This window comes from Marmota flaviventris, chromosome 18 (assembly GCF_047511675.1).
Source record: "Marmota flaviventris isolate mMarFla1 chromosome 18, mMarFla1.hap1, whole genome shotgun sequence".
Classification (NCBI taxonomy): domain Eukaryota; kingdom Metazoa; phylum Chordata; class Mammalia; order Rodentia; family Sciuridae; genus Marmota; species Marmota flaviventris.
The window spans coordinates 55,802,921-55,819,450 of NC_092515.1; the positions used below are offsets into that span (position 1 = coordinate 55,802,921).

The following is a 16,530-nucleotide window of genomic DNA, read 5'->3' on the forward strand; positions in this document are numbered from 1 at the left end:
AAATGATATTCTGAAAACAGGGGTGAAAAAATGGGTCACTCTTTGTTTAATGGCAATGAAAAATAAAAGGCTTTCGCTTTCATGTTAAAATCCAAATAATGCCTTCGGAAGCGCTGAGCTTCACCATCAAGGAAGGAAGCAGGATTCTTAAGCCGAGGGTGGACCACTTCTGTCTTCCTCTTTGAAGCAAACAGGACTGTTGCAGCCGACCTGGATGATGGCAGAGAATGCCCGTGTCTCCTATGGCACACGTGGGCCCTGCCACTGGCATTCCTGGCTGGACTGTAGTTCGTAACAGACGGAGCCTGAACAAGAACAGTCACTCGATGAGAGCACCCCTTGGAGATCCGTTTGCACAGTCTCATTTTTAAATACCCAGCGACCATCCTTCCGCCTTGTTTTGCTTATATCCCAGGGAGAACTGGCAAATGATACTATTAGAATTTGATAAGATTAACCCACTGTCAAAAACCATCCCACCACCTACCTACCTACCTACCTACCTACCTTTCTTTCTTGAGTTCACAAATGAGATGCAAGCTCACCCCATGGGTGACACACTGGAGTTACCGATGACAGTTACACTGAATCTGAACCCAGACCTGGCCAGGTGATGGCTGATTGAACTTGACCAGCTCCTGCACTCAGAACCAGGCAGGGGATCTGGCCCAGGACAAATGCTGTGTGTGGCTTTTGCTAAGCCTCCTGCCCAGTGTGCAGCCTCCCTGCGACAGTGAGGTCCTTGCTGGAGGAATATGACTCTTGACTGCAGCTGCACACAGCATGGGGTGTGCAGAAGTATGTGTAAGAGGTGTGCAAAGCCCTGGACCCCTCCATGCAGGACTCCGCCTCCCGCGAGTGCACCCACCGGGCCTCAGACGTGGGCTGTGGGTGGCAGATGTGTTGTGGCATGCGCGGCAGCCAGCCAGGACTCTCGGTGGGAACATCTGCAGAGCACGTTAGCGTTGACAAGGAGAACCGGCCCCGGATCCAAAGCGAAGCTGTCCCCTGGACCCATTTTTAATGGGCATCGGTGACTTTTGTCCTCCACACGGCTGGAGTACATCTTCCCTGACATGGCTCCCAGCCCTCCCTATTATCGAGCAAAGTTCTTGTGCTTTGCACACACTGAGCAAAAGAACAAAAGTGGCAGGGGAAGTGTCAGAGAAAGATCTGAGAGTTTCAAATGATATGCCTGCAGTCAACAGGGCCAGGCTGGGGACAGTGTGGCCATTATCAAGGTCCACAGAGGTTTCATTGACAGCCCAATCCCAGCTCCTCATCCTCGCATCCCCTGCTCTGCGCATCCCGGGCTAAGAGCGTGGGGGTCTCCTCTTGACTCCTGCCTATGTGCTCAAGTTGCCTGCCGAGGGGCAGGTGGTGGGGGCTCAGGAACCATGGGTCCTTTTATCCCAGACAAGAACAGCAGGTCAAATGCCATCACAATTTCCTTCTCTCCTTCCTGGGAGAAGACAGGGAAAATGTATATAATTTTTAAATTAGGAAAAAGGAAATCCACCCTCTCTCTCTCTCTCTTTTTTAATATCGTCCTTTCAAGGATGTCTCTATTTGCATAGTTTGATCCTCTTCCCCTACCCAGCACCAACATTAGTGTGACCTTTTCCTGCTAATTGGAAAATCTTACGGAAATAAACCCTGTCAGAAAATGAGAAGTGACTCCCCCTTTGGATGGCCAAACGACCTCAGAGGGGGAAAGAAGTTCTGAATTTCTGCTCCTTTTGCACACACTGCAAAATCTTTATTACTTCGGAGAGCCTTGAAGCTCAGTAATGCCCCTCCAGTGCCAAGCGGAGTAAATAAATTTCTTCTTATGACCACTTTGGAGAAACACACAACCAGATTCACTCAGCAGGGATAGATAGTGGACAGGATAATGAAGAGAGAATAAGAATATGATCGGGGTTTACAGCCTCTTCTGTCTCTTTAAAGGGTTTTAATCCTTCAGAAACAGGATACGGGGTCCATTTCCTTAAAGATACAGTGTCCCTTCTGGGAGGAGTAATGTTATAAAAAGCTAAGATGTAACATCTATCTCCCGATATTGATTGGCACTTTAGTGTGATAAAAGGGGTTGAACCTGAAGGGGAAAAGAGGGGAAGAGGTAAGCGAGAATGACTCTTTGAAGAATTCAAAGTGTCCCTCTCACCTCAGGCCCAACTTCAACGACAGGGAAACCCAAGTGGCGAGGGCACTGGGTGACATCCACCGACGTGGCTGCGTGATCAGGGCAGGTTTTGGAACCACGGCTTCCTCTCCACCAGGAAATAAACACCATTCCAAAAGCAATGCGATGATTCTGATGGTGCACTCTGGTGGCTCTTAAACTGACCCCAAAGGAGTCAGGCCTTCTATTCTGATCCAGTGTCATTTGCCTTAACAGCAAGGCCCTGCCTCTGGAGAGGCACTTGGTTAAGCACTCTGGTGGCCCAGCTGCCTGGGCCGCCCCAGCCTCGTGCAGCTGGTTTCAAGGACGCTCCGGTCTGCTTCCCACCCCTCGACCAGCAGCGCCCGGAGCCAACACACCCTTGCCATCCCTCCTGGACAGGCTGAGTGGCTGTGACAGTGAAACATGACGCCAGACCTTGGTTAAGCACTAATTCTGGGGTGCAGAGGAGGTGGCTCAGTGGCAGAGTGCTTGCCTGGTAATGCAGGAGGCCCTGGGCTCATTTCCCAAGGTCTACCAAAAAAAAAAAAAAGATACTGGGGAATTCTCACCGTCTCTGTGCTCCACCTCCAGATTTCAAACACCCGCTCTGTATAAGATATTTGCACTTAATCCTCATAATTCCTTCAGCCTTAAGGATTATTAATCCAGTCTACAGAATAGGAAGGGAAGGCTCAGACAGGTCCTCTGTCTTGCCCAAGGACACAGAGCACCTGAAGGGCAGAGTGGGTCAGAACACCATCCTCCCATCTGTCTGGCTTTTGGGGGACTCCTGCTCCAGGCCGGTGGGTTTGTTCTGTTTTCCATGGCAGTGCCCTATTTACTAGGAAGTGGCATAATTGTGGTTTCAAAATCCACCTCTCCATGCAAAAGGATCATGGAGTCTCTGAATTTCTGAGGCACAGACTCCTGGGACCTCTAAATTTCAGATCCTTGAAATTGTGATTTGGGGAATCTGGGAAGCACAGAATCTTTGTCTTAAGCCGTCCCTGAGATTTCTCATTTCTGGAGTGGGACTCAGAGGGGGGCTCCACCTCAGCAACGGAGTGTCCACTCCCACCCACGAGGTGCAGCAGGAGGTGGCACTGGGGTGTCCAGTGACAAGTGTAAAATCGCAGCCTGTATATACAGCAACATGCTGGGAGCTTGGGCAGCTGTGCCACGGGTGGGCTTTGTGAGGTGCTGCCTTCTTCACTTTGTCACCCTGGGAAAAAATACGATGACATTGAAAATGCCAAGCACCCCGTTGGCACAGCCTGGGGCAACAGGCCTGGCTGCGTCCAGTGTGGAAAAGTCACCATTGGGGTGACTCTGTCCCTCCTTTTGGCCCTGGTTCCTGTCTCCAGATCTGAGCTGCCCAGAAAGTGTCCATCCAGAGCTCTGGGCAGCCAGGGACTCACTCGGGGCTTGTTCCTAGGGGAGGTGGCACCTGCTTCAGGGACCTGGGAAAGTGACCGAGTCACAAAATGTCCTGCCAAAGGGCCTAGGCAGCCACACCCTTGACTCGGAATTAGGTCATCTGCTCTGCTTCAGGAGGATTTAGGGCCAACTTCTGGGCACGAATAACGTCACCCGGAGACGGCCGTCACCTGCTTTTGTCATTGCAGGACTTCTCAGCCAGGGTCACGTGCTCCACCTCTTCTAGAATTGCAAAGAGCATCCCAGGACATTTTGGTGCCCACGTTGGCCCACAGCTAGGAGTAAGGATGCGTCGGAACACAGAGGTGAGATCTCGAGGAGCAGACCAGAGAGAGGAGGGTTGACTCCAGGCTCTGTCCTTCAACAGCTGCTGGACTTGGGCAGTTTCTCTATTTCCCCAGACCTGAGAATCGTTGCCGGAGTCCCATGGGCTGGTATTCACGGAACACCTTCTGCTAGGGTCATGCTACCTGGCACCTCAATAAACAACCACCTGACCTGCTAAGGATTATTTATCTTTTTAATAGATTAAAAACCAAGAAGCCAAATGCCCAAAGTCGTTCAGCTAATGAAAAGTTAGAAGCTGGCACCTGACTTTCAACCCTAGCAATGGGGCCGGCTTCCCCACACAGCACCACTGATATTTTGAACCAGATACTTCTCTGTGGTGGGGGACTGTCCCGTGCGTTACAGAGTGCTTAACTAGATGCCGGTAGCACCCCCTCGACATCCTCTACTAAATGTCTTCAGATGACACCAAAGTCAGGAAGGGGGAGGGCTTTAAGTCACTCCCCGGCAGGATCTGCTGAAATAGATGGCGAGTCCAATGGGACAGAGGTGTCCAGACGCAGAGCCTGGAATGTGGAGTAGGGACACATTGTGTGCTGTTATTCCATCTCAAAATTTGGAATCTTTTCCCTATAATTCGTGTCAAGGGTACAGAAAGAGAGAAAGAAACAAATATCAGGCTTCCCTGACTCCAGTATGATATCAAATAAATAAATAAATTAAGAAAAATATGCAAAAAACTCTTTGGGAAAAATTTCAGAGTCATTTGAGGTTATGAGACTGGCCATGTCACACCCAATGGCACAGAGCTGAGTGTACCTTAAGTCCCCAAGCCCATGAAACTGGGGTAAGAGCTGGGGCAGGAGAGCATCATCTGCTTGGACCCTGTCCTGTCAGGCCCCGCTGAGAGCCCTGTGAGGTGGGGTCTTAGTTTTCAGCCTTTGCAGAGGGTCAGCTGAGGTTCTAGGGGAGCAAGAGACTTGGCCCAGGATATATATAGTCAGTCTGCAGCGGAGCCAGAGACTCCCGGCTCTGTCCTGGAACATGGCGGGTGTGGCGACAACGTGCATGTGCCTGGCGACAACCACGCTCTGCACGGGACCTTTGGGCCAAGGTGTCGGGGTGGGCAGGAGGGAGTCTGGGGCACTGTCCAGTGGAGAGGATGAGGATGGAGAGCTAGAGATGGAAGAAGCCACTGAGGCTGACGGGAGAGGTGAGGAAGGGGCTGGTGGCTGTGGACGGCCGGGAGCAGCAGTGGGGTTTGGGAGGGAGCGGGAAACCACAGGTTTTCCTACAGCTCACTTCTCCTTTCAGAGGCAAAAGAGGTCGGCGTGGGGGAGGGATAAAGGCAGTGCAGCCCGGTATGTGCACATGTCCAAGGGGGCACTGTCCCGGGAACAGTCTGGGTGTATTTCACCCCGCTTCTCTCCACTCAGCCACCCTAGTGCCCAGAGTTGTCGAAAACTAGCAAGAGCTTAATTCTTCTAGTAAACACACACACACACACACACACACACACACACACACTCGGGAGCGGGGAGGAACCCTACAAACAAATCATGTGTAGAAGAAATCCAGAGAGACCGTGTCGGATTGGGAGGGGGAAAACCGTGGGAGACAGAATCCAAGAGCTGACAAATCTCTGGGGAAAGAACGAAAAAACCTGTTTGGGAACCAGTCAGAAGTTGTTTCATAACATTTCAAACCAAAGTTGGCTCAAATATAAAAGATGTCTCCTTCCTTGATAAGATGACTCTCCCCGGCCCCCAACCATTTCAACAGCGCTAAAGCCATCTTGACTGAGGACAGTTAATCCGAAGTCTATCTTCCTGAAGGATCCTCACTAAAACTCCCGCAAGCCTTGGCAGAGGGTGACCCGACTCCCCGATGTTTCACAACTTCCCTCCTGGAAAACGCATGCCATGATCTTAAAATAGAATCAGGTCTCCTGCTGGCCCCGGTGGACAGGAGTGGAATTCACAGAGCAGAAGAGGCAGGGGTCCCCAGAGAAGGCTCAGCTTACGTTGGGGTCTGGGTTTCCCCAGAGCTGGGGCAGGAAAAGGACAGCAGGAGGGGACACATCCAGTTGTCCACTTCCCACTGGCCTCCTACCCCATGAATCCCCAGAATGTCCTGGAAGGTCAGGTAGAGCCCGGTGGGGTCCCTGAAGGGCCTCTCCCAGCTCCAGAGAGGTGGCTGAAGGTCGGCCCAAGGCCGTGGATTTCTCACAAGGAGGCAGCACCCTGCTGTGTGCACTTTGTTTGACTCCCCAGCCGTGGCCTCCTTGCCTGTGGAATAAGTCCTGGTCTAGATAATGAGATGAGAAGAGCACGCAGTAGGGACTCAAATGTGACCAGTCTTAAACTCAAGTGAAGTTATTTCTAACACCCCAGGGGGAGTGGCTGGCCATGTGGTGTCACAGAGGAGTCCCACATGGGGGTTCGCGCTGAACCTTAGCATTCTGGGGAGACAGCCAGGATAAGGCCGATCATCCCAGCCTCCACAGCAACGTGGCAACAGGGTGACCCGTGGGGATGGTGACCCTAGTGCCCAACTTTAGAGTGTCCCATCACTGTCATATTCCCTAAGGGACACGATGCTGTTCTCTGATAGGAGCTTACACAAATCCTAAATAGGAATACCAAACATCCAGAAAAATGGTTTCTCGGTCTCCACTTCAATAGCTATTATTCTAGAATTCTCTATGCCCCGCTCCATTCTCTTCCCCTTAGAGTCACATTTTCACACACTTACACATTTATACTCATGTATACACACACTCACCCCACACAAGCACATGCACACATAAGCTCACACACACGTGCTCACACACGTGCATACCTATGTACACACGGGTACGCTCATGCACCCAGCCTCCTGCCATACATGCTAAGGGTGCAAGCTCTTAATTTTAACTACAGAACAGGAATTCCTCAGGCCACGTGATCATTTTCCAGCTGTCTCACACAGCCTGGATGAGTGCCTGATTTCACCGAAACCAATGTAGCAGCCCCTCTAGGTCCAAAGCTTTAACTCCTGCTCTAGAATCTTCCTAGCCTAGTACAGAGGATGCTGAAGCCCTTCCTCCCCTGCCACATCCTCAGTTCTGTGTCTCCTGATCCTCACTGATTCCCACCTGGACATCTCTGAGTGTGCTTCTCTGTCCATTTCCTTCCTTTCCTGTTCATTCAACAATCATGGCTGAGACCTCCGGGGTGCCAGGGTCTGAGCTGGGTGGGGGTGGACGGATGCCACTTCCATGCCTGCAAGCCAGCCTCTCCCTCTCACGACCTCGGTGCTTCATTGGTAAAGGTCTAGCAGCCGGCTGCACCAGGTGACCCCTGGGGCCACCCTTGACTCCCCCATTCCCTCTTTCCATGCATCCAATCACTGTCAATCCCAAGTATCTCTTGGATTGGCTTCTCCCCATCACCTAGGTTGAGTGGCCACTTCCTTTTGTCTGGACTGTTGCGATAACACTCACCCTGTTTCCACTCCACATGTCCTATAGTTCAATCCCTTCACAGCCAAGGAAATTTGATGATTGTCACCATCAAAACCATCTGGTATCAAGCACTCCTGGTTTCCACAGCTGTAATGTCAAATACCAAGACCACTGCATGCTGCAGAAGTCCTGCTCACACTACGTACCCTCTCTCTCTGTGGCAGCTTCAAGTTCCCTCAACCCCTCTTCCTCCCATTCCAGAGCCCTCACCATGGGCTGCTCCTGCTGCCTGGATCCCTCCCCTCCCTCTGCTGGAGGGGAGCCTTCCTGAGTCTCTGTGCTAGACAGTCCACCCTCTAGGCCTCCTGACAGCCCCTGGGTCCAAGGCCACCTGGCAGAGATCTTGGGTCCTACACACACTTGTGTTTATGGGTCTCTTCCTTCACTAAAAAGCATGAGAAATAATATTTAATCATTGATATGAAGGCAGATAGAGTCCAGGCTGGGTTCATTATCATTCATATATTATTATTGATTTTTTTCTTTGAATTTAAAATAAATGAAAGCAAACCCCTTTCGTGGGCCCCCTTGGGTCCTCTGGGCACGTCTCCTGTTTCTGGTGGTGTGCACTTGGCATCTGGCTAAGTTTACAGTTACTGAGAGATTTTCATAACTAATTTCAGTCTCGGCCTCTGAGCGGCATGAGGGTGGGCGCCACATCTGCCTCCTCACCATCGAGTTCCCAGAAGTCACCAGAGCAGGTGCCACGCAGGCGACTGCTCAGGGAATGGTAGCTGGATGAGTGACTGACAGGCTGGTCTCCACGGCACCCAGGAGGGGAAGATGGCGTTCTCCTCCCCACCGGGCGTCTGACATCGGAGGTAGTCCAAGCTCCCCTGTGGAAGGGTGGGTGTCCCCCTTGTGCAGGCTCTGCCGGCCTGTGTGGGGCTCAGCACCTCAGCAGCTCCCCTGCAGCGGAGGCTGCCGCATAGGACACTTGGTCCAAGAACACAGCAGCGGCATCGCTGCGGGGCACCAGGTACAGTACTCCAAAGGCCAATTCCTGGGTGGTGTCACATTGCCGCCAGCAGCACGTCGCCAGTGTGTGGAAGGAACTTGAACTTGAGGCTGCCGTTCCAGGGCATGACGGCCTCACACTGCAGCCCCCACCTGCAGGGGAAGGGGCAGCAGGGTCAGGAGCATTCTCCAGGCACAACTAAGGTGTCTGCTTCTCACCCGATGGCAGTGGGAGCCACCAAAGGAGGCTGAGCTGCCCACCCCCAGTGGGTTACAGGGTGCCCGTGACGACTGCCGGGATGTCATGCCATGTCCCATGTTCCAAAAGCCTGACCTTCAAGTGATGAACACACAGCAGCCAGTCTGACCCTTGACCTCCCCCTGAACACTGATCTCCCAGCTGTGATTATTTTTAATTTTGATGACGTTCATCTGGGAGAAGGCAGCGCAGCAGAGCTATATGATCCCACCCCACCGCGGAGATCCCAGCCAGCGCGCTGACGCTCAAGGCAGGGGAGAGAGAGCGGGATGGGGGCCGTGACGAAAGGAGTGTTGGGTCCCCCTGCTCAGGACTGGCCACTTAACCTTCTGGTGCAGATTAAAGGGACATTGCAGAAGGAGGCTTCCTGCACGCTGGACACAGAGAGGCATTCAGGCTGGCTGCCTCCTGATGATGAGCAAGAACTTTTAAGAGTGTGTCTTTGTCGGCAAACAAGAATGCCTCTCCAATTAGAAGCCCACATGTGCCACCGAGTAATAGCAAATTCTTGCTCTGGAGCCTATTTCTGGGGAGTCCAAGATTTAAGTGGGCCAAAAGGAGGCCACAGTTGTGGCTCTTCTGATTTGAGGGGGAGTGTCCCCATCAGAGTGGTCTGTACCAAGTTGGGCTTCAGACCAGGCCACTTCTGGCTGCCAAGAAGGCCACAGATTAACAGTACAGAAAGGAACTCAAGGCTCCTGACCACGTGCACATCCACAGGAGGTCTGGCTAAGGCAGGGTGGGCTCAGGAAAGGAGCCAGTGCTCAGATCCCAGGTGACCTCAGAGGCTGGTGTGAGAAAGAGTCAGGAACATTCAGAGCCAACATGAATATCGGAGTGTCACAAATTCCTGGGTCCCCAACCCTTCTCTCTCTTTACATCATCTGCCCCTGACCGCACCCTCTGTCTTAAAATGTAGAGCCAGGAGGCTATTCTATGTCACCACTTGCTCTTCTAGACCAGGTCATCTCGTCGTGTATACCTAAGGGCAAGCTATTAAATTGTTTGTGTGAGGTCCCAGGAAGTGACAGGTTATCAGTTCTAGTAGCTTTTGACAGGGTGTTGGCTAATAGTGCCTTAACAGGAAGTCTGAGCACAACAAGTTGTTCCTATGATAGAATGCCAGTAATTTCAGACCTTACCTTGCTGAAGAACCTTCTAGAAGAAAGTTAAGCTTAATACCCTGCCTTCTAAGTTGATCAGATCATCCATTCAACTTGTTCTTGGGGTATGTCCAGCCAAGAAGTAGGATTCAGATAATAATGGAATCATCATCCAAATCAAGGCCAGATTTCTCCTAGGAGGAGAGCTGCAGAGCCAGGTTGCACCAGACTCCCAAGCACCCAGGTCTTATCTTGTATCTTAAAAGAGATTTTGACATTCAGGAGAGAGTCCAGAGACAGGTGGCAGTGACGGTGGCCTGATTGACTGCTTCTCACCTGGAAAGAGGAAGTGTCTTCATCTGCAGAGGAGAGGACCGTGAGATGTCAGCTTGCCATGTTGTGACGGAGGAGGGCTGTTCATGGGGGAGCATTGCTGGGTGTGGGTGACACTATGGCCAGTGTTATTTGGAGTGGACCAGAGGGAAGAGCAAGGAGCAGTAAGTGGAGAGGGGTAGGGTAGCTTTCCCACCCATGTGAGGGGCTTCCTATCTCCTGGAATGGCTGCCTCAGGGCACAGGGCTACCCATGAAAGAGGTCTTGTCACCTCTCTGTCCCCATGCTTGTAATCTACTCCAACTGGTCTTTGAAACAAGACAAACATGAATCAGATCTCAGCTCCATCATCCCAAGTCACGGGGCTTCCTGCCAGTGGCTTCCCTGATCCCGTGTCCTCCTCTGCAAAATGGAATGAAGCCACCTGATACATGAGATCATATGTACTTACACACGGCTCCAGGTAAATGACCTACTTTCATTTTTCTGGAATAGGAATTCAACAAAATTGATAGAATTCTTTCATTTATCAGCCAGCATCTTGGGAACCCAGCAGACCCAGGCTGTGGAAGATCAAAGTGGGGCCGGTCTGGCCTTTTTGGCTGGCTCTGTAAGTGCTGTGGGCATTACTATGAAATCTAAGAGGAGAGACAAAACCCAGCATCAGGAAGAGTGGATCCAGGGCTTGGCCTGCCCTGGAGATAGTTCCTAGCTGACTGCAGAGGGATGAATCTGGGACTAGTAAGGTGCTGGAGTTGCACCTTCTGCGAGAACTACTTGTGCACACCTCTCTCTGACTCTGTGTTCATGGCTTTATATTTGCTGAAAATCAGCCGTGATGGGAGCATTTACACCAGGGAAATTGGCAAAAGCTACGAATCAAGACTCTTTACTCTGAGAAAGCTGATTGCTGGTCATATCCCAGCAGACCACTGCCTTCCATAGGAGGGTGAGAAAGGCCCACATCCTATGATTATCTTCAAGATCTTTATGCACCTGAGGAAAAGAAATAGCAGTGCATAAGAGCTGCCTATATTTCAAGCTGATTCCCAGAAAGAACTTGCCTAGAGGCGCTGCCCCAAGCATCTGCTTTCCTATCTGTCCTCTCTGCGTGAGAAGAGCAGAAGGTGCCTGGGTTGTCACCTGTCCTTAGTCCTCCACTATCCACTGAGTGCCCTCTGTGCTCCTCTTATGCATGTACCCACAAGAAAGGTACAGGAAGGGTACAGGATTCACCAATGGCTGGAACGAGGGACACTTGTGAAGCCAGGAGCAGAGGCTGAAATTTCTCAATAATTCACCATTTCCTTGTGAGACCCACAGAAGCCAGGCCCAGGCATGGTGTTGAAGTTTGATTAGTAATAAGAACACACCAGCTTAACCTCTAACATTTCGCACTCTCCCCCAGATCGAATTACTGATCTCTATCTTAGTGAGCCATGCTAGCCGGCTGCCTGGGAACATTACACCTCTCTAAAAGCTGTCAGTCTCTGTCACTATCTTCGCACAATGGAGCCCATAGCTATTTTTAAAGGACTGTGTCACCTTTCAAGAGAAATTGTGCCTGCACAGAAGATTGATTTGGGGGGGTTGTTTTGTACACAGATTTGGTGGTCTTTCAACTCCCAAGGTGAAGCTAGCTGGGTGCTCCCTGCCCCACAAGCCAACACCACCGTTTTTTTTTTTTTTTTTTTTTTTTAAGGGAGAGTAGGAAGGAATCAAGAAAAACAAAATAAATGCCAAATGCCCAAGATCCCCCAGAAAGGCCTGCTTGGGTAGGAAGGAAAAAGAAGGAAGAGAAGGGACATCCCTCCTGCCACAGTCCAGTGAAGCATCTGACCCAAATCCTCAGTATTTTGTTCATCCACTCCCAAATCCTTCAGGATCGGGGGCCGCCCCGTTTGCAGACAATTCTAACTAGGAGGCTAGGCTCTGGAGTCAGACTCCCAGGGCTCAGTACCCCGACTTAACTCTGAGGTCCCTTCCCAGCTGTGACCCTCTGCCTCTGTTTCCTCATCTTCAAAATGGTGACATCAACCACGCTTACTGCATGGTAAGGTCATCGTGAGACTTAAATGACTTGATTTGATTTAAATATTGAGGCAAGTGCTTGGGCCTAGGAGGCAGCCCTTAAGTATTGCTTGTTTGCTTGTTCATTTTGGAGAGCGGGGCGATGTGACCACAGATTTTCACGCTCTTGTCTAACCCATCGCCCCAAAGGATGCATGTGGGTGTCATGGATGGGTTATCTCCACTTCTCAGAGGGAAGAAACTGCTTATCTCAAAGGATTTTGTTATTGGTGAGGTTGAGGGGGCAGTGGTCACCCGGAGAGTCTTCATATCCAGAGTCTGACCCAGCGCATGGTGTGCGGAAAGTCCTTATTAGCACATGATAGGTGTTGATTGGTCATCAATAGACATGATCTTCTCAAGGGCACTGAGATTTAGAAAGTTTTGAAAACCGTGGTCATGAAGAGCAGGTGGGAACAGAATGTTCTGGAAGACTTGTCAAAGGTAAAATAAAACTAGACTGTATGGATAAAGTTCCAGGTTGTATGTCTCTAAGTTATCCTCCCTAAAGAAAGAACTCCGAGTTGCCCATGAGGCCTTGTGGGTGCAGCTTATACCTGGGGAATCCATATGCTCAGGGCAAACCCCTTGTTCTTACAAGAGATCAGGAAAGAGTGTGCACTCACATGTTTTAAGTGAAGTGAAGTGTGTGTCATATATGGGTGAGTTAGTTTCTATGACTCCTGGTTTAATTGTTTGTATGATTAACTATTCAACTACTCATCCTGCTAGCTTGGCATAAGGGCTTTATAGTTAATCTGCAAAATTTCCCCTCTTCAGAAGCTGCCCCATATCTTCCATTACCCTCCTATTTGGATCCCTGAAAAGCAGGGAGCATGCAGGGAAGAAGGGCAAAGTTGAGGTCACCTGAACATCTATTAACTTAAAAATGGGTGATAAAGCTCCTATCATGTGATAGATGTTAGGGACACAAAGATGGACAAGAGGCAGCAAGTGTGTCCCTGCCCTTCGGGATCTCTCAGCCCCGAGGAGGAGACACGTTAAAATGATGATAATACAAATGAGGCTGAGCTAAAATGATGGTCAGATGAGAGGAACATGAAGCATAAGGGAAGGACGGGTCAATTCTGCTGGAGTCACCGAGCAAGATTCCAAAGTAGGAGATTTGAAATGGGTTATAAAGGGCAATTCAGGGTGTGCTAGATGGAAGGGCCCCTGAGCCAGGGACCAGAAAGAGCAAATACCAAGGGGCCAAAGAGCATGATCTCTTGGGGACATCAGTAGTTTAGGACAGCCTGGGGCAGAGCAGTTGGTTTGCAGGGGACGCTGGAGAGGTCTAGCTGATCAGGATGGGAAGGTAGGCTAAAGGGCACCATGTGGGGTTCTCCCAGCTTCAGGAGGACTACGCCTCCCCAGGAGGGCTCTGCTTGTGGTCTGCTTGTTTGGGGCACATGTGGCCTGATCTCAGCTGGCCTCTTAAGTACAGCAGACAGGTGTTGTGCAAGGTGTGAATTTTAGGACACTGATCAGGTTGTGTGGAGGGCAGTTGGGAGGGATGGGACTCAAGGGGGACTCATCAGTGACACAAGAGGCAAACGGGACTGAAATAAAGTGGTAGTCCCTGGACGGTGGCAGGTTTCCTGTGGGTTAGTTACTGCTCAGACTCACTTCTTGTGCTTGGTAATTGCTCAGAGGGAGACACAGAAGATGTCCCAGTGTGCCATCACTGGGATGTGGACCGTGGGTGAAAGGGCTTCCAAGGGGAGGGAGAAGAGCTTGATTTTGAATCTGTTGAGGACAAGAAATTATGGACAGGGGTCAAGCATGTCAGGAAGGGTCCCTAATGAAGCACACCATTTTCCACCAACATGTCATTCAGAGGAGTTGGCACGTTCCAAGCTGAATACTTTCATGGTATCAACTTAGAATCTATGCGCGCTCGTGCACACACACACACACACACACACAACTCATATGGACCTAATTATGTATAAAGAGAATACTCAAGCAATTGTCCTGTGACTGCAGAGTCTTCCCTTATTAGTGCCTCAAAGAGGCCGAACTATTGCATATATGGAATGAAAGAGAAGGCCTGTTTAAATCATATATATACTTATTTCATTTCAGAACAAGTGTGTGTGTGTGTGTGTGTTAAAAAGTTAGGCACATTAAAATTTTAATGAGTTACTTAAGTATTTGGCAATTTAAGCATCAGTCTACCAGGAGATTCCATGCTCCAGTGATGGGGGTGGTGGGAGAACTTCAAGAGTTAGTAGAGACAAGACAAAGAAAATATATGATTTGCTAAAGTGGAAAGTCCCTACTTCAAAGTTAGTTGATGTTTTCTGATTGGTAAACTCTGGTTAGAGGTTAATGGCCAGAGGTGAATGGTTTCTGATTAGTTAAGCTTCCATTCTGCTCCACTGTTTACACTGAGTTGGGTTGGGTTGCTTCTGTGAGAGCCCAAGGCACTGGCCTGGTTTCAGTCTGATGCCTTCCCTGTGAGTTATGTTAATAATCTGGTGATCTCAATCTAAGGGTCTCTCCTCTGGCCAGCTTGCTGGACTCCTTTCCTATCCCCTAACTAGGTGAGGTCCCGTGCTCTACTCTACAGCTCTAGAGAATTCTTCCTTACTGTAATTTCAGCAGCTGCAATTTCACCTTTCTGTTCTGTGTTTACTCAATGGCTGGGCTCCTCACTAGAAAGGGACTTTCACACGTGCAGGGATAATGCTGCTAACCCTCTGGACTTCTGGAGCCCAGTGCAACACCTGGGACATGGATGGAGTCTGATAACCGCATGTGAAGGGAAGGAGTGATCGGAGGGTGACATCCTGATTACACTTTGTGATCAGGGGCCAGGGCTGCTCTCAGACCTGCTGTAGGCTGTGTAAGTCTCCTGTAGTTTGTGGTCTGCTTGTTTGGGGTAAGTGTGGCCTAATCTCAGCTGGGCTCTTTCACACATCTGTGGATTGATTGGTTGGCAACTGAGTGATAGAGGATGGATTGATTGGGACCCAAATGACTTCATTTCCTCATCAGGCTGATGATCTCACAAAGGAGGTTTCTTAGAACCATGAAGATTTTTGATAAGGCACGTGTTCTTTAATTATTTAACACACACTGTTTCCAACAAAAGACACAAAAACAGTGCTTTTATAGACAATATGAGGAATTGGGTCAAAAACTGGTTGGCATGAGCTTCTCTGACCCATTTGGACCCTTTCATCATGTCAGTCATTTTTTCAACCAGGCACATTTTCTCAGCCAAACATTTCACTTTGAGATTTCCTTAGTATCCTGTTTCTCTATAAAACCATTTAGGCCAATGTTTATTTACATGGTTGACCTTCGAGAGTTGTGGGTAACTGAAGCACAGATGGCCCATGCAGACCCTTATAAATGTGTACTGAGACCATGGAGAGCAAAGGTAGTACATTACAGTGCCTAAGAAGTGCCCCATAAATGTTAGTTGTCATTGTCATTGCTTCTATGAAATTCTACAAAATATCTTGAGAGCACCACCCCCCAAAGAATAATTTCCCCCAAATTAGTTATTTGGTTTCTCACTGCACTTTGGTGCTTCCTGAGAGTGCAAAGATCAGCCATGAAGAGATTGGAATCTGGTTCACTTGAATCAAGTTTCTCCTCCACTTGAGACAGTTCTCCTCTTTCCATCAATTCTGCAAGCGCTTAACTTTGCTGAACACCCACTTCCTTCAGCACCTGGCCCTCCCAGCCTGGCTGCTCGAATGATACCCCAGTTATTGATCAGCTGTCTTTGAAGCCATGGGGAGGGAACCTGTCTTCTCTGGCTTGCAGGACTGCAGTCACCACCTGTGGGGCTGGGGAAGCAGGAAACCTGAGCAGGCTCAGTTCTGGGTGACCACCTGCAGCCAGAACAGGTCCACTGGGGTTGAGCTTTGAATCCATGCCCCAGTCCCAGGACGTCTTATTTTTATCTTAAAAGTATTTATATCAAAGGACAAAAGTTGAGACCCTTGCATGTGAGGACATCAGAGACTGAGGATTTGGCATCCTTGCGGACAGTTAAATGGAAAGGGAGGAGGAAGGGACCACCTGGAACACATTTTCCCATCTGAAGGAACCCTGACTCCCTTATCAAAGCAACATTGACCCCCATGTATCAGGTGAAACACCCCACACTTGCTTATGTTCGCAAGCTCACAACCTCCTCACACTAACTCTGCTTAAGACTATTATCCACCTCAGTCCTTTTGCAAATAAGGAAATTGGAGGATTCTAGGAGTTTAAGCTGCCCAGGGCCACCCAACCCCAGTGATGGATAGGGCCGAGAGTCTGTCTTAGGTTTGCCAACCTCAGAAACATTTCCCATGTACTGTATCAAGTTTTTACTTTTCCCTGGTTTCTTGACTATAATAATTATTTGGAAACTTGTAGATTTAAAAACCAAAACAAAAAAAAATTC

The 16,530-nt window shown here is 49.7% G+C and overlaps 1 protein-coding gene across 2 annotated transcripts in view; it reads right to left on the reverse strand.

The window, feature by feature from the left end:
* Window positions 1-16,530, reverse strand: part of Maf (MAF bZIP transcription factor) — a 312,899-nt gene that overhangs the window by 102,235 nt on the left and 194,134 nt on the right. Inside the window, exon 3 of one of the 2 annotated variants that reach the window (XM_071604453.1) lies at window positions 288-305. The exons of the other annotated variant lie outside the window; for it this stretch is intronic. The gene's annotated coding sequence lies outside the window, so the exon portion shown is untranslated. Of the gene's footprint in view, window positions 1-287; window positions 306-16,530 lie in introns of those variants that run through there. 2 annotated transcript variants of the gene reach the window in all.